The 26,916-nt window shown below is 37.9% G+C and overlaps 1 protein-coding gene and 1 long non-coding RNA gene across 2 annotated transcripts in view; one reads left to right on the top strand and one right to left on the bottom strand.

Moving 5' to 3' along the window:
* Positions 1 to 19,843, bottom strand: part of LINGO2 (leucine rich repeat and Ig domain containing 2) — a 773,861-nt gene extending 754,018 nt beyond the window's left edge. Inside the window, exon 1 of the mRNA XM_087716140.1 lies at positions 19,322 to 19,843. The gene's annotated coding sequence lies outside the window, so the exon portion shown is untranslated. The remainder of the gene's footprint in view (positions 1 to 19,321) is intronic.
* A 420-nt stretch (positions 19,844 to 20,263) lies between these two features.
* LOC148045450 (uncharacterized) lies at positions 20,264 to 22,378 on the top strand. Its single transcript, XR_015696582.1, has 2 exons — positions 20,264 to 20,403; positions 20,820 to 22,378. It is a non-coding gene; the product is annotated as an uncharacterized LOC148045450 (long non-coding RNA).
* Positions 22,379 to 26,916: the final 4,538 nt, after the last annotated feature.

Below are 26,916 nucleotides of genomic sequence, written 5' to 3' on the forward strand. Positions count from 1 at the left end.
TAAGCATTGGGAAGGAGGGGAATCTTGAGAACAAACAAACTGATGGGAGCCATTTTGCATGTTGTCATCACCTATTTTAACTGTGAATGCAGCACACAGGTGTTTGTAAACATGTGTGTAAAAAATATATATACTAATTAGAAATCTGAAGCTCCCAAGAGAATGTACACTTACAAAAACCTACTTTTTGTTGACTTCCTATTCAATAAACTCCCCCAAAATGGGGAAGTGATATGGAATAAAGTTAACATTGTTAACTTTAACACCGAAGAAAATTAGGCATCCAGCTTCCAAGCAGAGAAGCATTTATCACTTGGTACAACAGCAGTTTGAGATTGAAGCCATTTACTTGATGTTCTCTGGAAGTCTATATTATTGTCCTTGAGGAATTAGTGAGCAAAGTGAATTATGCAGGTTTTGGCTTATTGGAGCTATATGGTAATTTAAAGTCTAAAATTGCCCAAATGAAGGCGAATACGTTTGTAGCCGTGTCTGCCCTGTCGGATTATACCGCTGAAATAGAGAATAAATTGGAAAGTTTGGAGGAGGCTAATTCTAATTTGACCACTAATATTCAAACTTTACAACAAAAAATTAGAGATACTCAAGAACAGCTCGTTATGATAAACTTTAACAAGAAGGCATTTGCAATAAGAGTCAGAGGATTCCGCGAAAAGGAGCGAGAGAATCTGAAACAGACCTTTGTTGAAGCCTTCAGCCATGCGGTGGGAAGCCCGGGACTTAATTTTGATTGGCAGATTCGGAAAATCTATCGCCAGAATTCGTTGGTAGCGGAACAGCGACAGCTCCCAAGGGACATAATTATATATTTCTCCACAAAAGAATCCAGAAATGCGATCATGCAAAAGTTTCACAATAATAGTTTGCGAGTTGATGGCCAGGATGTGATTGTCTTCAAAGAGATACCATCCCAAATGTTAAAAGCAAGAAGAGACTATACTTTCTTAACTAAAGAGCTTAGGAATCATCAGATTCAATATAAATGGGAGGCCCCAGCCGGCATTACGGTCACATTTGAGAATCAAAGACTTCGTCTCAATTCTGTTTCGGAGGCTCGAGATTTCTATTACAAGACTTTGAAGGCGGGACTTCCTGACTCACTTGGAAAAGAGGAAAGACAAGCTGAAGGAGAAGGCAAGCAACAGACCACATGGCTGCAAGATGGAGGGGGTAGCTCTCCCTCCCTCGGAGAAGTAGAAAAGCGGAGAGCGAGGATTTAGACATTCTAAAATATTTGTCAAAGTTGTGGATTGAATGGGGGTTTGCGACCTCTCTCCGGTAGAAAAAGCGGAATTGGATATTGGTGGGGTGATGCTGAATGTATATATGTAAAATGCATGCAGAATGATTTACGCTGTTTAAATTCTGTTAGAAGGGAAAGTTTGATGAGATCATCTTAAAATAGAAGGTAAACTGATTCTTGCTGAAAGTATTATTTGAATATGTGGAAGGATCCATGCTACTTAATTTTTATTAGAAGGGAAAGCTTGGTGAAATTATTTTGAGTTAGATTTTAAACTAATGTCTGCATAAATTTGATAGTGGTAAATATCAGAGAAGCAAGGGATGAAGGTAAAATGCATGCGGAATGATTTACGTTGTTTAAATCCTATTAGAAGGGAAAGCTGGATGGGATCATTTTAAGATAGAATGCAAACTGACTTTTGTGAAAAGTAATATTTGATCCACGCTGTTTAAATTTTACTAGAAGGGAAAGTTTGGTCAGACTATTTTGAGCTAGATTGTAAATTGATGTCTGCACAAATTTGTATAAATTTTGACTCTTGTGTGAATTACTGTTTGAAAATAAGGTTAAGAAAGATTATTTGGAGGGATTATGGGAAATAGTGGTAAATATTAGAGAAGCAAGGGACGAGGGTAAAATGCACGCGGAATGATTTACGCTGTTTAAATCCTATTAGAAGGGAAAGTTTGATGAGATTATTTTTCTGAAAATTAATATTTGAATGTGTGGAATGATCCACGCTGCTTAAATTTTACTAGAAGGGAAAGTTTGGTGAGATTATTTTGAGCTAGATGGTATATTGATGTCTATACAAATTTGTATAAATGTTTATCTGAATATAAGGTTAAGGAAGAAGAACTGGAGAGTTTACAGGAGGTTGGGGTAAATAACAAAGAAGCATGAGACGAGAATAAAAAACATATAGAATGACTTACACTATTTAAACATAAATAAAGATGGGGGGCTGAGCTTAATACAAAGAGTTCTTTTCTTCTTTTTTTCTTTTCTTTTGTTTTTTTTCCTTTTTTTTTCTTTTTTCCTTTAGATAATTTGTATTTTCTTTCTATCTATTTTTTTTTAATATATTACTTTTATTTTTAATCTATACGATCATAAGATACTTTAGACAAAGGGCAGTGCCAGGTGTGGGCCCTGGGAAGTCGGGAGGATTAGGGATGGGGATTTATGGGGGTGGGTGGGTGGGTGTTAATATAGTCTCAATAAGAAAAAGAATGCACTTGTATACGGTTGTTCTTTTTTTCTTCTTCTTCTTTCTTTTCTTTCTTTATATTCTTTTTTTCTTGGTTTATTTTATTTTTTATCATATTATATTAATAAACAACAGTTGAATAAAGGAATACACCAAGGAGGGAGGTAGAGGGAAAGAAGAGGGAGGAGTAAGGAAGGAGTAAGAGGAATGTAAGGAGGGTGTGCTGGGAGTAAGGGGAGAAGGAAGGTTTGAGGGAAAAGGGAAGTAGGAGGGGAGTGTTAGAGGGAGGAAAGGAAAGTTGGAGGGGGAAGATGGGGTGTATGGAGGATGGAAGTGTCAGGTGGGGTTGTGAATGATGAGTTGTGGTTTTTTTTTTATTTCTGTTCTTATAGCAAATATCCAGTATATAAGTGACTGTAAAATGGAATGTGAAAATGAATAAAATATATTTGAAAAAAAAAAAAAAGATACCGCTAGGTCGGTGAGCGGGGCTCTGCCTGGCTGGAGGGGGGTTGTCCAAGGGGTTTATTTTCAGGGGTGGGCTTATATTTTGCCCACGCAAAAAATGTGGCAAGGCGTTAATTTCGGGACAGGTCGTATTTTCGGGAAAACAGTATTTCTAATCACCATTGCAATGTACAATTAACTCAAAACTTCATTGATTGATTGATTGATTGATTGATTCATTCATTCATTCATTCATTCAATTTGTACAGCCACTTGCAAAAAAAAAAGGTGATGTGAAATATTGCAAATAGAAATAAATAGAGATATTGCACATAACAGACTATGGGGAAGAATAAGAAACAAAATTGGGATCAAGATTTCTAAAATTATGGCTTACACCCCATTTTTTTTTAATCATAGAAACCAGACTTGTTGCTTTGAGAATACTGCATTTTGGAAGAATTTAAATTAGGCTACTATAACGATTCCTCCACAGCTATACTAGGGAGAAGAACAAACTAAAATAATTTATTCTGGAATTGTTCAATTTTGTCTCCGTTTAGAACATTCAAATAATTAGGTCTGAAATGCTCGTTTTCCTAGGAATAAGCTCCATTAAGCTCAAGGGAAGCCCTGACAGGCTTCAAATTGGTTCTAGTAAACATTTAATGTGCAGAGTTCTAGAATGTGTAATTAGGGGGAAACAAGGAAAAGGCTCTTTGGCTCAAGTTGAATTGTGGGCTTGTTACTTTTGATGTGTTTAAGTGCTCTGCAGTGCATTCTTTGGTTCTTTTCCACCAGCTCTCATTGGTCTTGCTTTCTAGGTCTTGAATGTAATGCTGAACTAAGCTTTACTTTGAAGAAAGAGTTGCCCTAAACTTCACTGAGAAGAAAAAGAAAAATATTTAACTACCGTAAATCCATTTCATCTGAAGTGGATTTTTTTTTTTGGGGGGGGGGGGGTAGGATTTTCCTGGGCCTAGCTTACTAGCAGATATACTATTATGCACTGAATTAAACTAACAACTATGATTATTACACTTTTCTCAAATGGACTAAACAACAAAAAAAATATTGTTATAATTTTATCTTTTATCTTTCATCAGATAAGATGAAAGTAATTCTTATCATCACAGTAATTAGTGGTAGTTCTGATATGTCTTGTTGATGGCACTCCCCTTCAAAACAAATTCTGATTTTAATCTTTTCTAATTGAGATGTTGTTTAAAATTGTGCTTTTCAAAGTACATACAAAAAACCATTTTAGGAGTGAATAAGGGAAGTAAGCTAGAAACATATAAGCAGTACACAGAAAAACTGCCAAGATTGAAATCTTGGCTCTTCAAAAATCAAGCAAAGGAAAATGACAATATTAGGAAGCAATCTATTTATTTGTTTGTTTGTTTGTTTACCAATCATGTACAAGATAACAAGTATAGGTTCTATGAGTTCTATTGTTCTAGGACAATACATTCCATTCTTAGTGGAGTACAGGTAGTCCTCGAATTATGACCATTCATTATGACCTGCTGAAGTTATGACACTGCTGGAAAAAGTGACTTTTAACCAGTCCTTGCACTTACAACCACTGTAGCATTCTTTTTTTTTTTTTTTAAACAGAACTTTTTTATTTTTCTTTAAAAAAAACACAAATATGTCATTTGTCAATCATTAAAACATTGAAGTACAATTTTTTTTTTGTTGTGTGTACCCCAACCACTGTAGCATTCTTGTGGTCACAGGATCACAATTCAAGGGATTGGCCACCAGCATATATTACACAAAGGCTGCACTATCCCAGGGTCATGTGATCATCATCTGCAAACTTCTGACAAGCAGGGAAAAGCTGCTTGTTAAGGACTACCTGTAGCCATGAAGATCTTGGAAAAGATATTCAGATGTCACAAATGATCCATATCTACAAAAATCAGAATTTATGCAGGCTGTTTTTCTCTGTTATACTAGATGGAAAAACTAGTAGAACTAAGGTTCTACATTTAGGCAAGAAAAATGAAATGCACAGGTACAGTATAGGTGGTACCTTCCTCAATAGTAGTAACTGTGAGAAGGATCTCGGAGTCCTAGTGGACAACCATTTAAATATGAGCCAACAGTGTGCAGCAGCTGCCAAAAAAGTCAACCCAGTTCTAGGCTGCATAAACAGAGGGATAGAATCAAGATCACATGAAGTATTAATACTACTTTATAATGCCCTGGTAAGGCCACACTTGGAATACTGCATTCAGTTTTGGTTGCCACAATGTAAAAAAATGTTGAGAGACTCTAGAAAGAGTGCAGAGAAGAGCAACAAAGTTGATTAGGGGACTGGAGGCTAAAACATATGAAGAACGGTTGCAGGAACTGGGTATGTCTAGTTTAATGAAAAGAAGGACTATGGGAGACATGATAGCAGTGTTCCAATATCTCAAGGGTTGCCACAAAGAAGACGGAGTCAAACTATTCTCCAGGGCACCTGAGGGTAGAACAAGAAGCAATGGGTGGAAACTAATCAAGGAGAGAAGCAACTTAGAACTGAGGAGAAATTTCCTGACAGTTAGAGCAATTAATCAGTGGAACAGCTTGCCTCCAGAAATTGTGAATGTCCCAACACTGGAAGTCTTTAAGAAGATGTTGGATAGCCATTTGTCTGAAGTGGTGTAGGGTTTCCTGCCCAGGCAGGGGGTTGAACTAGAAGACCTCCAAGGTCCCTTCCAACTCTGCTATTGTATTGTATAGTTGGACTCTGAAGAAGCAGGATAGAATATTGCAGTTTGGAATCAACCCAGATCGTCAGTCAGGATCTAAATGACTAGGAGAAAATTATCATACTATAGACACATTATGCAAAAACCTGGCTCTCTGGAGAAGTCTATAATTCTGGGAAAAGGAAGAAGACAAAGACAAGCAGCAATGTGAACTGACTTGATTACAGTATGATGGTATTTTCCCAGCTAGAATGAATTTGTGTACAAAATTGCATTTGTGGAGTTAGAAGGCCTTCCCTTTAAGCTATCCATGGTGGTGCAGTGGTTAGAATGCAGTACTTCAGGCTACTTCTGCTGATTGCCTGCTGCCTGCAATTTGGCAGTTCAAATCTTCCCAGGCTCAAGGTTGACTCAGACTTCCATCCTTCCGAGGTTGGTAAAATGAGGAGCCAGATTGTTGGGGCAATATACTGACTCTGTAAACCACTTAGAGGGCTGTAAAGCACTGAGAAGCAGTAGATAAGTGTAAGTGTTATTGCTATTGCTATCCATCCTTTTGGATAGTGCACAAAGATTAAAATCAACAGTTGCAAATAATAACTCCTGTTGCCTAACAAAGAAGCACACCAACAGCAGACCCCACCTAACCTCCCAGCCCAAATCTCCTGGAAAACAGCCAGGCCTTACAAAATTGAGTCCATCCAAATCTTAGGGGGGCAGGGGGGGAAGAGCTATTACACAAAGCAGATGCTGCCAGTGTTTTCCACAGACAAAAAAACTATCTTGGTGGGATTAGGACAGAGGAATTTAGGAAAGAGACCAACATAAAAAATTAGAGAAATGCCTTATTTTTTGGAAACTGGTCTATGAGAGATAATAAAGCACCAGTGGAGATTAAGAAAATGACTTACATAAATACTTTTTATTAAGTGGAAGATATGTCCTTGGTACACATTAGTCCTTGAATTACAATTTATTTAGTGACCATTCACAGTTGCAATGGCACTGAAAATTTGACTTATAACAATTTTTCACACTTATGACCATTGCAGCATCCCCATGGTCACATGGTTTACATTCAGATGCTTGACAACTGCTTCATATTTATGACAGTTGCAGTGTCCTGATCATCTTTTGCGACGTTCTGACAAGCAAAGTCAATGGGAAAGCCAGATTCACTTAACAACCATATTTCTAATTTAACAACTGCAGTGATTCACTTAACCAAATGTGGCAAGAAAAGACGTAAAACAAATTTCTCACTTAGCAACATGAATTCTGGGCTCAATTGTGTACTGTTGTTAGCCAAAGTGACTATGGGAAAGCCTTTGGATCTAAAATGTAAAGCCTATTACATTTTAGATTTATTTATTTTTGTGCCTAGAATGTCTGACTGTGGATCCTCTATCAGAGATGACGTTTTCAATACCTAGAAACATTTATTTCAATTGCTAAATGCTCACATTATCACCATGGCCATGTAAATATCCATCGTATTTCCATTCTTGCTGAAATAAATCGAATTCCTGCAATTCCTGTCTGAAGCAATATTGTGTAGCACTTAATAGAGAAAATACAAACCTAATTCATTTATTATCAGAAAGCTATTTGTTGCTTTAGAAAGAGACTGTATAGTTCAAGTCACCAATAATTCAGTGAATTTCCAAGAATCAAACCAATAGACTAAAGTATTTGTAAGCTTGCACAGTACTCTCTACCATATCCAAGATTACATTGTCACAATACAGGTAGTCTTCAACTTACAATCATTCATTTAGTGACTGTTCAAATTTACAACAGCACTGCAAACAGTGATTTGTGAACATTTTTTAGACCGTTATAACATCCCTATCGTCATTTGATCAAAATTTGGCAACTGACTCATATTTATGATGGTTGCAATGTCCTGTGGTCAATCACCTTTTGCAAACTTCTGATAAGCAAAGTCAATGGGGAAACCATATTTACTTCTAAGTCTCTGATTAAAAACATGCAGAAGACTCGGGAGATGGGTTTTTCCAGCATGCAAAGTCACAAACCCATCACCCTATAATGGATAAATATTTGGAACAACAAAACCTAGAATAGAAGAAAAAAATAAGCAGAAAAATTACTTTAAATATAGCTGGTATTATATATAACCAGTATATTTTTATTTATTTCACAAAACTGATCTTGCTTAAACTACCATACTGAACTACCACCTTTTTGGCTTTATCGTTGGCCAGAAACAAATCACTTTCAGTACATTCTCCTGGTAATAATCAACAGATTAACAAATGGGAGGGATTCTGCATCTTTCCACATTCACATACTGTTGTTCTTCTCCCCCGAATTTCCAACCAGTATATGAAATGTGTGGAAAATAGCAAATGCTTTCTGAACTAATTCAGAGTAGAGCTGTTAATCAGAAAAGGGGTCTTTGTGCAATCACTGAATTTCTATTAAAATAGATAATTTAAAAAACATAAAACATTTTTGTGACGTTCAAAGGTTGTGAAAGGATGCAAATACTACTATATACCTCAGTGTTATGATCCAAAGTGAAACATTTAATGAAGATGCCATAGAAAATCATTTCTAGGTAAAAAGTACTTTTGTTGGTTATAAGATAATGGACAGCAATGCAATGAAGATAACATTGTGCTAACATAAAAGAAATAAAAAGTGCTGTTTATGAGCATCCCTGTTGCTCAAAGAATAACATTTGATTTTTTTGTCAATATTCACAGGCTTATACTTACATTTTAACAACATAATTGCTTAGCAGCATAATAAAGCATACATTATTAATAACAAATCCAATGGCATTAAAATGTTGATTTCAGAGACATTGTGTTGTTTCTTCACTTTTTTAAAAAATTAGCAACTCATTTGATCAAAAAATGGAATTATATCTGAAGACAGGTAATATTTTGACATTTCTGAACAAAAGAGAGGCATTGAGTAGATTTCTAAAGGATGCTTCTTCAAAAATACCTATTGATTCAACAAGTGATTACAAACTTGGATTCACCCAGATATTCCCCCACCTGGAATTCAACAGAGTGAAAAATATGATAATTCAAAAGCTAAAACTACTGAATTACACAGATCAGTGCTCTTCCATTATTACTGAAATCATAATGAAAGTGCTAAATCTGGAGGTTCACCAGCTATTGCTGAAAAAAGAGATGAAGAGGAGATACTGAAACTTGGAAATTTGAGAGATATTGAAGGAATGCTGTGAAATGTGATTCTTTTCAGCAACACTCTTGACTCAAGACATATGCTAGCTATAGGTAGTCCTTGACATACGACAGTTCATTTAGTGACTGCTCAGAATTACAACAGCCCTGAAAAAGTCACTTATGACCATTTTCCATTTATGACCATTGCAGCGTCCCCATGGTCACATGACCAAAAATCAAACATTTGTCAACTGACTCATATTTATGACAGTTGCGGGATCCCAAGGTCATGTGATCAGCTTTTGTGACCTTCTGATAAGCAAAATCAACAGGGAAGCTGTTTCCTAGGGCTAAGAGAAAACAACTGGCCAAGGTCACCTAAGTTAATTTGTGCCTAAGGTAGAATACGAACTCATGGTTTACCAGCTTCTAGCTTTCACCACTACACTAAATAGACTCTAAATAAACATACATACATTTCTGACACATCATAATGGTGATAGTCATACAAATTTATGTATTTGTTTTACCAGAAAACAGCATGCACATTACTCCTCTAAGTTATAGTGTAAAGATGGAAGTTATTCCCATGCAGCATAAATTTTACAAGAAACAGTCTAATGAAATAGCCAGCAGCGCATCAATAAAAAGAAAGAAATTTCTTTGCAAAGCAGACAGGATTCAGCTTCAGGATTCAAAGGGAATTCAAGATTAGTTTCTCATCAGAAGCACTTCTCTGATCAGTGTGATTGCAAATATTATTTCAAACGTTGGTTTCTGGGGAAGAAGGAAAGGAACATAAACAAAACAAAATGGCTGGCATTCTGGTGACAAGAATACAGGGTTACTAAAATGTCATTCAAACATGCCAAGAACAATTTTGCGCATGAGGCAGAAAAATCAAAACAGAACTAAGCTAGTAATCAGATGAATAACAGTGCAGGCCATCTCCACACAAAGTATTAGCCAGAGGGCCACAGATCACAAACAATACAAAAATAGGTGCAGTATTAGTATCTAGACCACAATAAGACCAGGGCCCACTGGGGCTAGACCAGTGGTTCCAAACGTGGGACCCATGCCCCATAGGGGGGCAATTTTTAATGGGAGCAACGTGAACCTTGTTTAAACCAAGTTAATGGCCTTTTAGGCTTCCTCCACATGAGTAAAGTTCACTTTTTGAGTAAAGTAAAAATTATAAGTCTGGGGGGGGGGATCAGGATTTTAGAGATGCTTAGGTGGGGTAAGGTCAAAAAAAGGTTGGGAACCACTGAGTTACACAGTTCAGTAAAAGATCATCGCTTGCTTAAAAAAAAGTATTTTATCCATTTTATTTTTGAAGCTATGTAAATGCTGGACAATTTATAAATAGGAAAAAAAATGTAAACCAGAAAAAAATGCAAAGCACATTAAAAAAGAGAACAAACCCAGAGAAGAACAAAGAAAAAGAATAAAGGGGTATAAATTGTTATTATTAAAGGTCTGGTGAAAAGCCAGGTCTTTGAAGGCCTTCAAAATTCCAAAAGGGTGAAGGCTGTTTGAACCTTGGAAGAAACTCATTCCTGAGTGCAGACATTACTATGGAGAAGCCATGCTTCTGGGGTCCTGATAAGTGGTAGTGTTGAACTGATGGAACCTGGACAAACTGGCCTGGCAGATACAATAGCCAGACCAATACAATGGGAGACAAGTGGTCCCTCAAATAACCAGGTCCTATGCCAATTAGGGCTTCATAGGTAGCAACCATCACCTTGAATCACACTCGGAAGCAAACTAGCAACTAAATATGAAAACAGCAGCTCAAGCAGTTTATAGGTTGCACATTTATTGTTATGTGAATTGGTGAGAAATTCTAGATGGAATACAGCACATGAAGAAAACCATTATACATTTTGTATATTTACATAATATTATAAATATTATATATTAATATTTTTTAGTGATTGGCTTACTGGCAAGTTCTTGTTATGAGAAAAAACTGAGTGTTATTCCTTGAGCATTGTTTCCAGAAAGTATATGTATTTTTAAAACAAAAGTAAATGATAAACTACAATGATAGAATATTGTTTTCTCTAAAAACTAGAATTGGTTAAAATATATGAACTTAATGGTTCAATTAATTACAAGTTTCCTCTCCCAGTTTGGAGTAACAGTTGTCTTCAAAAACCGGAAACCAAAAGTTTTGGGGGGAAAAAATCCATAATCCTTAGTCAACATGGCCAAAGTTACAGCTCGAATGATATATAAATTGATGGCTATCACAAAGTTAAAAAAGAAATTTCTGGGGGCCCCTCCAAAAAAAATCCCTCTCAAAAATCAATCTTTATCATTCATGAAGAATAATATATTAGGAATAAATGAGCTCTACAGTATAAACATGTAACAAAAGAAGTTATCTGTTAAGCTTGTTGAGAAACAAACTAGGCTCTATTAATATACATGTCCCAAGCAACAGTTTCACTTTACAAAAAAAAAATCCCACTTTGTAAATATCACAATAGAAGAGAAAACAAATGACTAATGTATGTAATGTGCAAAATGGTAGATAAAGGTTCAATTTACAACTTCATTGTAAGAAATTACTGATAAATTCCCATGTTAAAGATAAAAACCTTACCCTATGCAACTAGGAACCTGCCATTTATAATGCAGAAAATATGAATATGTGTTCAGATAAAATTAAGTACATAGAAAGATCAAATTCAAATAACATATTTTATCATAACTATTCTTTCAATAAATGTAATGCCATATGACTATTTCCACACTTTTCTCACAAATCAATATGATCAATCAAAATTACTTCAGATTCATACACAATCTCATTTAAGCTAATAAAAACATTTCAGCATGGTAGACTCCAGTTTTATACAAATACATTTTTGTGCTAGGTAGTTTTTATAAACACAATGCCCACTATTTGACTCTATTTCCTGAACTCATTTATAAAATTAAAAATCCTCCATAACTGATCTGTGTTTGCCACCAAAACTGTTACAAAAGCACGTTTCTGGCTTACTTTATTTCGATCAAAGCAAGGGGACTCAGATGTAAATAAATTATATTTTAAAAAATCTAAATTGTTTTATCTGAAGAAACCAAACATATAACCAACTTCAATGTACAAACACTATGCTTTATATATTTGAATTATTCATATTTATAGCACAGTGGAAAATGTATGACTACTAGCTGATAACCCGGTGTTGCTTGGGTATTTATTTATCCCAATCCTGCATTAAACAGGAATGATGATGTCAAGTGGCAACATAAGTCTGGAATAGGCTGTCTTCCCTTCTTCCATGAACGTTGCTGCAATTCCTGAAGAGGCGACGGCAAGAGCGATTTCTCCCTGAGCCCTGATTTCGGTAACAATTAAATTAAATTAGTTAAACATATTTTCCCTGTGTCTCCAAAATCGTAATTTCTAATGTTATATTTTCCCCCTTACCAGAGGTAGCCCCCTTATGGAGTACTGTAAAGCCGTTGGGGTTAGGGTTACCTACACTGTGCTGTACAATAGAAGGCATTTTAAGGCACAACAGGCTGTATCTTAACAGAACACACACCCTGAGGGGTATTGGGGGTGTCTTATCCCCACAGTATTTGTTTCCAGGGAGTAAGTCATCTGTGTACCAAGTTTGGTTGAAATTGCTCAAGGCATTCCAGTTATGCTGGAACACACACACACACACACACACACACACACACACACACACACACACACACACGTTTATATATATATATATAGATTATATGTTCAGAAGAATAACCACTACTGTTTCAAAGTTTTTCCAAGTTAGAGAAAGCTACTGCACACCAGTAGCTTTCAAACTCTTTGATGCTAAGCTATTAGCACTAATTCTTTACAAGCTCAGTGAGGCCCTCTGATTTTTGCCCCTCTAGATGTCATTCTGTCCTCCAGTTTTTTTAAAGAGCTGTTTTTCAGATAACTCCCTGTCTCTCAAATGTTGGGCTGTGACCGTAGGCAGTCCTGGTGAAAGTCAAGATATAGTCATCCATACTTAATTTGTTTAAGACTATATCTTTTTTCAACAGACCTAGATATGGAAACATGCTATTTGCTACTTGGCTTTTCTCCTTCACATATTTTTGGAGGATGATGAGTAGGCAAGAACTCTCCTGAGACAGCATATAATGGATATAGAACAATAATTTGATCTTGCATGTGTGCCAAATCTTCCTTTTAGTGAAAGTTGAAGATATTCAGTGGTACTTGGAAGTTTATCACACGTACATAGATAAATGTTCCAAGGCACCCCCAGGTCTCCTGAAATTGTTGAAAAAAAATGTTTCATAGAATTTTCCTACCTTGTGATTAGAGGACAAATTGAAAGAAGCACCTCTGTCTGCCTTCGCTGTATATCTTTTAGAAGTACTTCTGACCCATCATTCCCAAGGTTATTAGCCTGTAAACATCAACTTTTTTTTTTTGCTGGCCCATTACTTCTAGATATCACCTCTTCCACAATTCATAAAGTAGCCAAATTTGGTGCAGAGCATATAATATTGGATGGAATTTTAATAACAGTCTATGTTAACTGACCCAGAAATGGTCTATATTTATATTCTCTATTTTCATCTTAGCTGTTTTATTTTAGCTTTGTGATGTCTTAGTTTTACATTGCCTTGGATAATAATGATCATTTAAAATTAACACATAATTACTAATTAAGCATTATTTTAATTAGTTCAATTCTATAGTGTTTTACAGATTTGAATCATTCTATAATATGTGTGTGGGGCATGTTTGTGTGTATATACATATATAGTCTTGAAAAGATTTCACATGATAGCTGGTAAATTTGTGTAGCTTTTGTTGTACAATATAATGATAAAGGACTAAAATATTGAAATAGTACATAGAATAGTAGAATAGAATTGGAAGGGACCTTCTAGACCAACTCCCTGCTCGAGCAGGAGACCCTATACCATTTCAGACAAATAGTTGTCCAGTCTCTTTTTGAAAGCCTCCAGTGATGCAGCATTCACAACTTATGAAGGCAAACTATTCCATTGGTTGATAGATTTCTGGAATTGCATTTAAGTGAGAATCAGTATATTTATAGAACCAGCTGTGCATTTTTTAAAAAATCATCAACTTTGGTCTATAAATAAATGTTAATTTGGCGCCATGCAATCTTCTAATGCAGCTTTGGTGTCCTCTAAATGCCATAAATTCTCCCAGGATAGTCAAACAGCTCAACTTGCATATCTGGAAGATACCCAGTTTAATAAAGATTCAACTCACTTTGAGTTGTCCCCATTTATTTGTACTCATTTCCCTTGTTCATGTCCATGTTTATACTTATACCTGTTATCTTGCACATGTTTGACAAACTAAATAAAATAAAAATAAATACTTTTGGGTGGATAATCACTTTTTTGACAGATAGGAAGCAACAGATGAAGTTACAGAAAACTACATCTAGAACCTGGGCAATGAGCACCGGTGCCCCTCAGGAATGTATACCGGTACTCTCTCTGTTGCTCTTTTCTCTCTATATCAATGACTGCACCTCAAGGGAACTCTGTAAATTCTGGAGTTTGCAGATGGTGATGAGTGTGCCCATAGGCAGAAGGTTGAACAACTGGCCCTGTGGTGCAGCTTTAACAAATTGGAGCTGAATATGCTTAAAACTGTACAAATGAAAGTGAATTTTAGGAGCAGCCCTTCTATTTTACCATCTCTTACTATGTTTGAAAGCATAGTATCAGCAGTAGTGTCCTTCAAATTTTGAGGTTCTATAACATCCCAGGACTTGAAATGAATATTTAAGATTAGAAACAGCATTAAAAAGGAACAACAAAGAATGTTCTTCCTGTGTCAACTCAGGAACTTCTGACTGCCTCATAAATTGTTGAAACCGTTTTACAGAGGAGTTATTGAGTCTGGCATTTGTATTTCTGTAACTGTCTTGTTTGATACAGCAACCAAACAGGACTGGTACAGATTCCAGTAGATAGTTAAGACTTCAGAAAAACAACTGCAACCAGCCTGCCTTCTATAGGTGATCTGTATAATATGCAGATCAGAAGGAGGACTCAGAAGATATCTGCAGAACCCTCACATCCGGGACATAAACTGTTATCTACTCTTCCCCTTGGGATGGTGTTACAGAGCACTACAGGTCAAAACAACTAGACACATGGACAGTTTTTCCACTTGGCCATCACTGTGCTGAACACCTAATTCTCACAGTGCTATCTAACAGCTATGTGTATTTACCACGTAGAAGAGATGTAGCCTTATTTTTCATCCTTATCTATTATTCCCTCTTCTCTTTCTTATTCCCCGCTCTTATTGGGATGATGATGATGACCATTATTCTGTTGCTTTGCACCTGAGACTGCACCGGAGACAAATTCCTTGTGTATATAATCAAACCTGGTCAAATAAAGTATAGTATTCAATTCAATTGTATACTGTGTGCCGATCCACTTTTGGGCAATAACATGAAGGTGCATTCTTGCAGCAAAGAGACCAACTTTCTTCACCCATCAAGATTATGCAAGAAAACCCCTACTAGTGATCAGAGAATGGCTGCTATCCGCAAGTGGAAAGAAATCTTATACCATCCTCATATGGTATACATCACAAAACATAGCCTTGGGTTAGCCTGCTGTGCTCAGTACCATAAAACATACTAATTATGGTGAGAAATAGTGGCCAGTCTGATTGGTTCCAGCACACAACTTGTGCACTCCATTTTGCCTCTCCTTTCAGGCAACAAAATGTCTTAGGAGAGCCTTAAGACCACATCCATTATAGTTTACAACTTAACAATGTTGTCCTGGAATGTTCAGTTTAATTCACTGGTACCTGTTAAATGGATTATAGGGCTTAGAGATAGCTTAGATGTCATAGAAGAACATCTCTTGTAGTTTGTATTTCCTCTGTTTTTTCTACACAGGAAAACATTTCCACCTAGAGACCTTTCATAGAATGTCTAGACACAAAATAAATGCAGCAAGATGTATCATTTTACTGAAGCAACACAGACATATTGCATCTTACTCATTTACCTAAACAGCAAAATAAAGAATAAATTGGAGGAATCTGACTAATTTAAAAGCAATTGCATGATCTTAGCCAACATCAGAGCATATGACAGACGCTTTTAAAAAAAATCATAGATAAATGAAGTTCCTTTTCTTCTTAGAAAACAAAGACTGCCAAGTAAAATAATTAATAGCCAACTCATAACACTGGGAAATACATATGCCTCCATTTTTCCCATTTGCTATGCCAAAAGGCCATTTTTCTTATTGTGCTCTCTGTAATGGGTGTCGCCTTAGCACAGCACTGGCAATTGATAGTGAAGACACATCCTGATTTTTTTTCTAGAAAGATTGCTCTCTTTCCCTCAAGCTGCAACTATAAGAATACTTCTGATAAGTAATTCTCACTGAAATGCAATTAAATAAATATGCACAGGAAAGTGACTCTGTATTTTCTTACTCCTTTCCTTCCTTCTAAAACTGGCATTCTACCTAACTTGTGCTTTACCAGAGGTATTCTCTAGTTATCCACTCATACAATAGGGAACCAATTATGCAGCTTTGAGGTCTAATTCATGTGGTTTTCTTTTTTCCCCCTGAAACCACTCCAGAAGCCCATTTAATTTTTCTTTGTTAACAATAATACTTTATTTTAGTTTATAGTTATCTCCATATGATGAATTTCACACTTAAGACACTAAAAATGTATCAAAATGAAAACAGCCTTTTCTGCCCACTCACCCCTATCTCTCCAAGTTTTGTGGCAAGACAAAGTTTCACTATATTTGTATAAAAATGATCCAGTAAAATTTCAAATAAAATTGAGCTTTAAAAAAAGAGAGGGGGAAACCCCTCTTAAGTTCTGACACAAATATTTTAAGAAAGCAAGTCACAAAATTACTTCAGCTCATCTGTTGCTGTCTTTAAGCCTTTTATCATAAAACAGCAGACAGCTTTCTGATAAAGGCAATCAATAATGTGATTATTATACAGCATACAAAATTATACGTCACAAGGATCTCTGAAAATTAAAAGCTTTTCAAGCCTGACTGATTGAAACTACTGGTTGAAACTACTGGCTTAAGATTAAGCTGGCCTGGTCACAATGTACATCACATATATCAAAGACAGTATTAGTCTTTATTAATACCTTCTCCATATTAAGATATGCTATGAAGATGTGCTATAGTTATACAAGTTAATATCAATTAAACCTTTAACTCAGAAAAAAGGTCAGTTTTTATAGAGTATATTAGCCTCCCTTATATGTTAGATGAATGAGCTTTAAGCATGCATGGTATTTCATACAACACATGTGAATCAGATTAGATACTACAAACATATCTTAAAGCAATCATCCCAACCATTATTAGTATAGTAATATGACAGTCCTACATATCTGCATTCATCGGTCAAGTCTACTAAATTCAATGAGGCTTGTTCACATGTTGAATCTCCAAGAGTATAATCTTCAGGCTCTGTAACCTATCAAGCACGTTTAGTTATAATAAAGCAAATTTCTGGTCTCGGTATAAGTGAAAATAAGGCTTTTAGCAATGCTTCATAACACAGTATATATGTGCATGTGTGGGTGTGCATCTGTACATATAGACAACTTTTAGAACTGGATTAATAAATCAGTTTGTTTTTCCCAACTTAATCACTCCTGGATCATTTCAGTTGACCCTATCACCTGTCTAGACACAAGGAAGCTGAGCCCTTTGGAGAAAACCTATTTTTTTCTTGCCATCTCTATCCAGTGATTTTCATTTGGGGTTTCCTGGCAATCCTAAAGTATTTATTAAATGTTGGTACAATGATTTTCTTGCAGAGAAACGAAAACCACAGAGTGACATAATACTGGACATTGGAACCCACATTTTCTTATTTGGGGGCAAAGCAAAAGAAAAGTGCCAACAGCTTTTGGGCACCAGAGCTTCATGCCGAATAACCAGAAGAAATAAAAGATTTCAATGGCTGATGACAATATGCCAGCATTTGGTTACAAGCTGAAGATTCTTCAGAATTTTCTTAACTCACACTCTTCCCCATGAGTGCTACCACTAGTTTAGGGCACAAGACTTTCCTTTATAGTATGCTTGATTCCATATTCAATTTCATTCTTGGATGCTATTCAGCCAACATTGGGAAAGCATTTGTGGGCTTCTGAGAATGAAGAAATCAGAAAGGGTTTAATCAAACTCCCTATGTGTGGATTGCATAAACATCATAGCAATGTGGCAGAAAAGGAGCAAGGGGCTGGGCCAGTAGATCAAGATCACAGAAGGAATATTCTAATCAAATAAAAATGTGCAGAGGATTTTAAAAAAAGCATTCACCAAACTGCCCATCTGTTCCAATCTATGGGATGGATGCATACAGATTTGTTTTCTCTCTGCAAAGAGACAGCTAGGGAGTAAAACCAAACTCTCTCCTTCTCTCCTCCTCACCTTTCCTCCTGGTACTCCCAAGTATATTCTACCATGTTAAAAAAAAATAGGTCACCCTAAAATGCTCTTTGAGAAAAATTAACAAATATCACACCTAAAGTTAAGCCATTATTTCTAAAACATTAAGCTGCCCCTCTGGTCAGAACCTGAGAGAAATGCCGACTACGGATGGGGTTTACCTCCGACGCCCCCCCCCCCAAATATGAAAACAGCGAGCTTTCCAGAGTAAATCACAGAAGTGAAAGCACAAAGCTCGCTGTCTACGCACACACACACACACACACACACAAACGTACGTATGTACGTACGTCTCCCTCAGCCCCAGTTCAGAAATGAGAAAGGGGGGAGAGGAATAGAGAAAGCCTTAGAGACCCCACATTGTGGGCGCCGTTCTCCCCGAGGTGAGGCTGAAACGAACCCTATTTCCCGGGGGGGGGGGGAATTTCTCCCTCCGCGTTCTCAATCCCGCGCTCCCGGGGAACCTCTAGCGGACGAAAAAGGATGCGCCACGATCCCCAGCCGATTCCGGAGTGCAATCCCAACACAGACAGCCGCGTTTTGACTTAGGAGCCGCTGGAACCTGGGCCACGGTGCCTTCCTTCCCGCCCTCCTCACCCACCCACGCTTGCTCCTAAAACATGCAAAGGCTGGGTTGCCCATGCTTCCCCTCTCTGCAACTGGGGTACAGAAGGCGCCAAGGGAAAACGCGCCAAACATTCACAAGCCGAAATTCAACAACCCCCAAGTACATTTTTCTTTAAAAAGGTGGGGTGTGGGGTCCCTTCTCCTCCCCTTCTGTCTCCATTCAGCCGTTTTCGCTTCCCTTCCAATAGGCGAATTCGGGTCCACCTTGACGGAGCCAGTAACTTTCCCCTCTACTCGGATCCAAAACGGGGCTGGTGGTGAAGAAATGGAAAGAAGGCGCCCAGAGATGGACTTTTGAAGGAGAAGGCAGGAATCCAATGCAAGGTGCCTTTTAAAGCGAGGGGGGAAAAAAGGGGGGGGGGGAGAGGGAAATCCAAGGGAAAAGGCATCTTTCTTTCCCTTACCTGCACGCCGCCTGAATTCTTCTCGGCGCCGTTTGAAACAGAACCAGCCGGGTGTCACGCAGACACACACGCGAGATCGGTGATCGGCTTCTTTCTAATTCCACAGTGCCTTTGGATATTGGTCGCGGAGGGGAAAAATCAAGGCAAACCCAGAGAGCGATCCTTAACACTGGAAACCCACGGACAACGTTGGAGCGGATGGGAGAGAGCGAGGAAGGCGGGGGTCTCCCCCCCGCTTTCCAAGTTGGCTTGGTTCTCTTAGTTGGTTATTCTCCACAAATAAATCCCCCGAGATGAATGGTCACTAAAAAAAAAGCAAAGGGGCGGCGGTGGTGGTGGTGGCAGAGAATGAAATAAAAGGCTTCCCGCGATCGAGAGCCGTTTCCCCTTTTCCTCGTTATCCGACAATCCTTCAAGAAAGGGGGGTGGGGTGGAAAAAATAAAAGGGGAGAACGGGGATTTGTCTCTTCTACTCCAGCGTCTCCTCTTCCTCTTTTTGGGAACGGATCTTTGTTAAGCCGAAATTCGGACGCGCCCCGAGAAAAACGCTTCTCGCCAGAGGTTTTGTAGCGCTATCCACTTGCACAGATGCTGCTTCAGGCGGAGGAAACTTTCGGGTGCGGAAGGAAACAGCAGCGCCAGCAATTGCATCTAAGCAAGCCGAGCAAGCAACCCTGGATCTAGGTGAGGATGGGCGGGCGCGCGTGTGCACGAGCGGCTCCTTCCAGGGCTTGAACACGCGCCGCGAAAGTCCCGCAGAAGGGGATGGGAGGGTTCAGAGGAGAGCGCGGGGGGGGGGGGAATGAAGCAAAAAAAAAAAAAAACCGGCAAACAGTATGCATGCAATATTGCATGCAATATAGCAGATCAACGAGTCTTCTGGAGTTGGGGCATCGCAACCAGTCTTCTCTTCCTTTTTCTCCCGAGTCAGCCAGCAATTTCACCGCTGATCCCCTCACCGGAGGAAAGGCAAAGAGCCGGCGCTTAACTCGTTCCTAGCCGCCGCCTCCTCCTCGACGAAAGCAAGAAGCCGTTGCCGCCAAATCGCGTTGAAGGCTCAAGGGAGGCTCGCCTTTCTCGGAGTAAGCATAGCCCAGCAGTAGCAGCTGCCCCCTCTTATCCTGGGGTGACCTGATTAGCAACGGTAGGGAAAGGGGCGCGGGAAACCGCCTCGGCGATAGGCACGAGCGCGAGAGTCCTGGATACGTGCGTCCTCTTCTCGGCCGCTTTCACTTTTTGCCAGCCGCCGCTATTCGGGAATGGGTGGGAGCAGGTGGGATGCTCAGCCGGCGTAGGGAAAGGCAAAACCCAGCATTTGGGAAGCAGCCATGTCCAGGGCCGTGCAGTTGCCACCCGGCCATAGGCAGAAACATATTCGAGATGCGGTATAGGATCGGAGTGCGTAAGACTGAAGCTTTTTTGCTTTGCGAAACGACAGGATGTCGGAAAATCCGAATCGGGTTTTTGGTTTTGGTTTTTTTTTTTTTAATTCCCGCAGATAAAAGGAAACCGACGCACCAGCGGATTGGTTTCTCAGTGTTGGAGAAAGTCTGGCTACAACCCTCTTGCCTGATCCGAAGTCGATCCTGAAAGCCGCCCGGGTGGGGCTAATCAAAGAATTTGTTACTCATCCTTTGAGTCCAGCTGTTCACGGGAACGCAGAATGTTCTCCCAGATGTGCTTTCACTTGCGTCTTTTCCAGCTCTAAGAAGTCTTCCCTGAAGCCTTTAGCTAAGTGCACTTACTTGAGAGTAAATTCAGTTCACTTTACCAATTATAGTTCTTCTTCAGAGTAAATCTGAGTAGGTGAACTGAGGTAGCAAAAGTAAAGGTCCTGATTAACCTTCGATCCCCTAGCGGTGAGATCCCTGCCTTGGACTGCTACTTGGACACCATTAGTTTTCTGAGTAAAGGAGAAAAAATGCTCCAGGTTTGGATTTTTTTTAAAAAAAATTTTTTTTTTCTGAAAATGATAATTGGAGGGAAGTGCTGCAATCAGTAAATGTACTTTCCAGATGCTTTAATCGTTTGCATCTGGGTTGGTCATGCTGATTGCAGCTGATGACGATTATGATAAACCATTAGAAAAGGAAAAAAACCTAGAGAATAGAGGTTCTTCTGGACCTTCAAATACTGCTGATTTATAAGTGCCAGCAATCTTCATTATTGGACACATTAGCTTGGTCTTGGGGGAGTTATAATTCAGTGATATCTGGAAGGGCACAAGCTTCCAATTTATGCCTTACTTAGGCAGGAAACTTTTTGGTGTCTTGGTTCAATGGATGTGAGATACGTTTATTGATAGATTTTGGTACACAATCGTGTACCACAAAGGTGTGGACTCTTAGCACCACATAACTTGGATAATACTAAGCAAGGAGAGAAGCAACCTAGAACTAAGGAGACATTTCCTAATGGTGAGAACAATCAACCAGTGGAATAGCTTGCCTCCATCACTGGAGGTTTTCAAAAAGAGACAGAATAAACATTTGTCTGAAATGGTATAGGGTCTCCTACTCAAGCAGAGGGACCTCCAAGGTCCCTTCCAACTCTATTATTCTATGTTTGTCTCCAATCTTATCCTTCAGTTCTTCCAAAAGTCACACATTGTAGCTATCATCCAACCTACTGCAGCTCTTATTTTCCTTCTACTTTTCCCAACATTATAAACTTTTTTTAAGAGTGCTAGGGCTTTCACATGTGCAAATATGACAATATGATGTCAGGCCTGGAAGCCCTCTTGGGCATTGAATCTTCAGGCCTGCCACATTTAGTGCTGTGGAAAACTGGGAGGGAGGATTGCATGACGCTGAGGAGATATATAGTCAACATTCCTTTCTCTGAGAGCCAAGGCCACTCTGCCCTACACCATGAGGGGTGTGACTGGGGAGTATCTCCAGTTAGGACAGTGCATTGATTGGATCATATGATTGACCTGTGGGTGCTGGGGCAGGGACTTAGACCTTCTTTTGGGTGGGGAAAACCTGGAAGCTTTCAGATTCGGGTTTTCCCAGATGTGCCAATATGACATCTTTAATAAAGTAGAACTTTGAGGAATGCTTAGACTCAGAGTCTTTTTTGTTGGTGGTGTTTCTTGGAACCCTGACACTGACCCTGGTTTTACATGAGAACTCTGAACTAATTTGTTCTATGAGCCCGTTGTTTCTAAGTTGTATGTGGCATTATCTCTAATCCTGGAGTTCAAAGGCGCATGAATATTCTGTTTCTTCAAAGCCCATCTTTCACTTCCGTAGAGTAAAGAACAAGTAAAGAAAGCCCTTCCCTATACACTTCTGATCTTTGTAGGGATAGACACATTATAACATTTCAATAGCTTTTCCAAGACCTTTATTCCTACTCTGTTGTGTGCTAGTTGTGGCATATTTCCTGGCCATGAGGTCGTTTAATGTTGATAGTGAATCCTAAAAGACAGAAGTTACCCACCTCCTTAATATTTTCATTGTCAACACAATATGCTTACTCATGCTTAGTTTAAGCACGATTTATTTAATGATATGGGTGTGCATGACTCACTGAATCATAAATTAACTGTAGGGGTTGAGTTTACACAATATGTTCAACTAAAACATGGCTGTTAGTTATGGTTCGGTGTGTCATGCAATCAATACCTTCAGACTAACCTCCCCTTGTCCTCCCTCCTCCTCACTTTATTTCTCAAACCATCCTCCTAGCAACTAGCTGCTAGATCCACAGCTGTAAATACAATACAACACAACTGGAATTCTAAGATATAAAATTGTTGGGTATTTTTTGTTTATAAAACTATATTTTACATCCAGCGGTGGGATTCCAAATATTTTCCTACCAGTTCTATGTGAGCACACTTGTGCATTCACACAGCATTCAAAGACTGTCCTCGGCGTCAGAGCTGGTGGTCTGAGCTGTTGTTTAGCTCAGCTGAGGGGCGGCAATCTGCTCTGCCCTGCAAAGCAGCTGAGCTAAAAACCAAGGGAATATAGGACAGGGAACGGCGGGGGTGGGAGGTGGGTCCAACCAGAGGTGGTATTTGCTGGTTCTCCAATCTACTCAAACTACCCCTACCGATTCACCAGAACTGGTCTAAACCAGCTGAATACCACCTCTGTTCACATCCCGGCATAAACAATGACTTTGAGCATATGCAAAGCTGTTTGTCTTTAAAGTTGAGTAGTACATTAGCAAACAGTAAATGAAAAGTGTTGGCTTAATTTAATTTGAGAGATTAGAAGCATGTGTAATCCTTCTGAGACTCTGATATCCTGGCAGCTTCCATTTTAAACCCAATATTTGTGGAATAGAGCTGTGTCTCTCTATTATGGTGAAGAAACAATCCCAAGTAGTGCTCGTCTTATTTACTGACAGTTCAAAGTTACAATAGCACTGAAAAAAAGTGACTTATGACTGTTTTTCACTCTTATGACCATTGCAGCATCCCCATGATCAAAGTTCATGGGGACTCAACTGACTCAACTGAAGATTGCAGTGTTCCAACATCATGTAACCACTTTCATGACTTTCTGACAAGCAAAGTCAATGGGGAAATCAAATTCACATAGCACCTGTGTTACACTCAGACTTATATATCGTTCACAGTGCTTTTACTTGGTGATATATGCATACAAACATGTTTCAAGCGTATACAATTCAAGCCTGCTTTTTCCTCCAGAATCCCCTTACTTTCTGAGAATTCTGGAATTCATAATTCCAGCATCTAAGGGACCTGCAGTTGGAGAAGGTACTACAGGGTGTGTACGCATCTACTAAAATACAAAAGTTGTATGCACCACAGATTGCCTTTCCAAGTTTACAATTATCTCCTAGTGGTTGTAGAGTGCATTCAGACCCCCTTCAATTTTGTTAAGTCATTTCTAAAATTCTGTTTTCACTTTGTCAGTATGGGGTACTGAGTGTTGATTAATGAGAGAGAGAAAAAGAATTTAAACAACTAGAATCATGCTGCAGCATAACAAATTTGAGAAAAGTGAAGGGAGTCTCAATATTTTCTGAATGCATTGTATTTACCTGTGCATAGTATGTAAGGTAAAGGTTCCCCTCGCATATGTTGTTCCTGACTCTAGGGGGTGGTGCTCATCTCTGTTTCAAAGCCGAAGAGCCAGCGCTGTGCTAAGACATCTCCATGGTCATGTGGCCAGCATGACTAAAGGCCAAAGGTACACACAACGCTGTTACTTTCCCACCAAAGGTGGTCCCTATTTTCTTACTTGCATTTTTACATGCTTTCAAACTGCTAGGTTGGCAGAAGTTGACAAGTAATGGGAGCTTACTCTGTTACGCGGCGCTAGGGATTCAAATCATTGAACTGCTGACCTTTCTGATTGACAAGTTTGAGGAATAGAAATTCATATATAAAATGTTTATCCTGATTTTAAGGTCAAAGTCTGTGACTTAGGGAAAAAAATTATTTGCCTAACTTTCTTATGTTCGCTTTCTCTAGGTACTTCTCTTTAAATCCCATTCACTTCTGCTGTATGAAATACCATGGAGGAAAAAAAGCTAAAGTGCAGAGTATTTCAGATACATTTGGCTATAATTCTCATCACCACAAGCAATTGATTATGCTTGTTTGGCGTGGTCACAATTATAATTAAAGTAACTGGTTTTTAAACAGGTTTAAAAAGTCTACCTAGTTTCAGTAACTATTATCCTTCATTCTCTTTGGATCATAAGTTAGAGTACCCTAAGTCCAATTTTATATAAAATATAGAACAAGAAACAAACAGAATTGATTGTTGTTTTGCTTGTAGTTTTGTTAGAATGAAAAAATATATAACAGCATTTGAAAGTTTACAGTATTTATTTTTATCTTCAGTAGTGCCTGTAAATTTGAGATGAAGGGCAATATAAAATTGTTTTAAATAAATGGAGACCAAGAGATGAACTCATTTTATTTACTGAAAACAACAATTTCTCTGCTGAATGAAATATGTCTGATGAAGTACCACAGTGCCTGAATTGAAAAACGAAGTGATAATTTAATGTTAATTCCCAACATACCCCAAATGATCTCATAATCAGTAGGTGTAGGATAGAAAAAGACTCATTTCAAATCACTAAATGCATTTCCTCAACATCTTTGAGCTCATAAATCAATTTAAACACACACCCTGAAACAACCTAATACAGTTTTTCATCTCTTCAGCTCACTGTGGAAGCCAAACAGATTAAGAATATGTAACCTGAATTCCCCATATTGATGAGTGTCCTGTAACTAAAGCTGTTCACCATTTTGGTGCACACTTTAAAATACCAACTGCAAATCATTCAGAATACTTTGATTGTTTCTCATGCAATTGCAAACAAAGCAGAGATTATGTGACCTCCCCCAAAAATATTGCTCCTATGATACAAATAAACAGTTGTGTCAATCTAAATCAAACAAACAAAAATACATTTGATCTAAAATAAAAATCACATGCTTTAAGCTGTTTTTCTCCTCTTTGAAGAAGAATGTATATTCTTCAAAAATGACTCCAATTCTTGTCCAAGAACACCCACTGGTTGAAGCAATATCACTTTTTTTAAAAAATGAATCTTAAGTAATCAGGGCAGGGATTAATTTCCAAAGTCTGCCCATTTCCCAGTTACAATTCCAATAAAAAGTATCATCCCTAGAATAAGCAAGAGATAAAAATTAATATTATTGGAACTGTTTTCTAAATGTAGCATGGAGAAATACATTTTCTGAAGTTAATAGTAATAGAATAATCTAAGTTTCCTATGCTAAAAATAATGACGCTAGGCCCTTTTTCTGGGTATAGTATTAATTGGTTTAAATCAGAATTAGTGTTTTGGGGCTGTATTAAATTGTCAAAACTGGTTGTTTTGGTCAATTTCAATAATGTCTGAAAGTGATAACTTACTGTTCTTTGGTTTGAAAAAAACTAGTATATCTTGAATGATTGTATTGAATTTAAATACATGTATTTAATGTATTTATTTATTTATGCATGTAAATGTATTTATCAAAAACAGCAATAGATTTGGATAGATGAGCTGAACTTAAATTGTGTATTTGGAATCAGAATGAAATGAATGTTTTGATTTGTGTTACTTTTGTCATAAATTTTATACACACACATACACATCAATTAAACAGAAGTTTTATAAAATTATCTGTTTCATTTTTCACTCAGAAAATCCAATTGCCAGTTAAAGAAATTATTTTAATTTTCCAGATTTAAGTTTATAACAAGCAGCGTAACTTTTAGAGCAGGTTGATGAATGGTAAGTTTGTCCATTGGGAACTTATTTTAATAGGATATCTTAAAATCAAAACCTCTTATAAATCAGAGTCCAATTGATTTGGAAAATATGAAATCCCTCCTTTTATATTAGTCACTAGAGAGGTATGCAATAGAATGCCAATTCTGTTTTCATCCTTAAGATCATGCTACATATTTACATAGAAGTGAAATTGATTTTCAAAAAGCAAAGCAATTTTGTTTATAGCAAACATGGTTAAATTCTTTATCTGCCTGTTCTAGAAGGTTTGAATAACTAATTTTATCCATATCTGAACACACAATCCATCACTGGTTGTCTCAACATAGACATTTGGTTTGCCTGTTTTACTC

The sequence above is a fragment of the Thamnophis sirtalis genome, unplaced genomic scaffold, assembly GCF_051295495.1.
Source record: "Thamnophis sirtalis isolate CommonGarterSnake01/CBP01778 unplaced genomic scaffold, rThaSir2_p1.2 scaffold_5, whole genome shotgun sequence".
NCBI classification, from domain to species: Eukaryota; Metazoa; Chordata; class Lepidosauria; order Squamata; family Natricidae; genus Thamnophis; species Thamnophis sirtalis.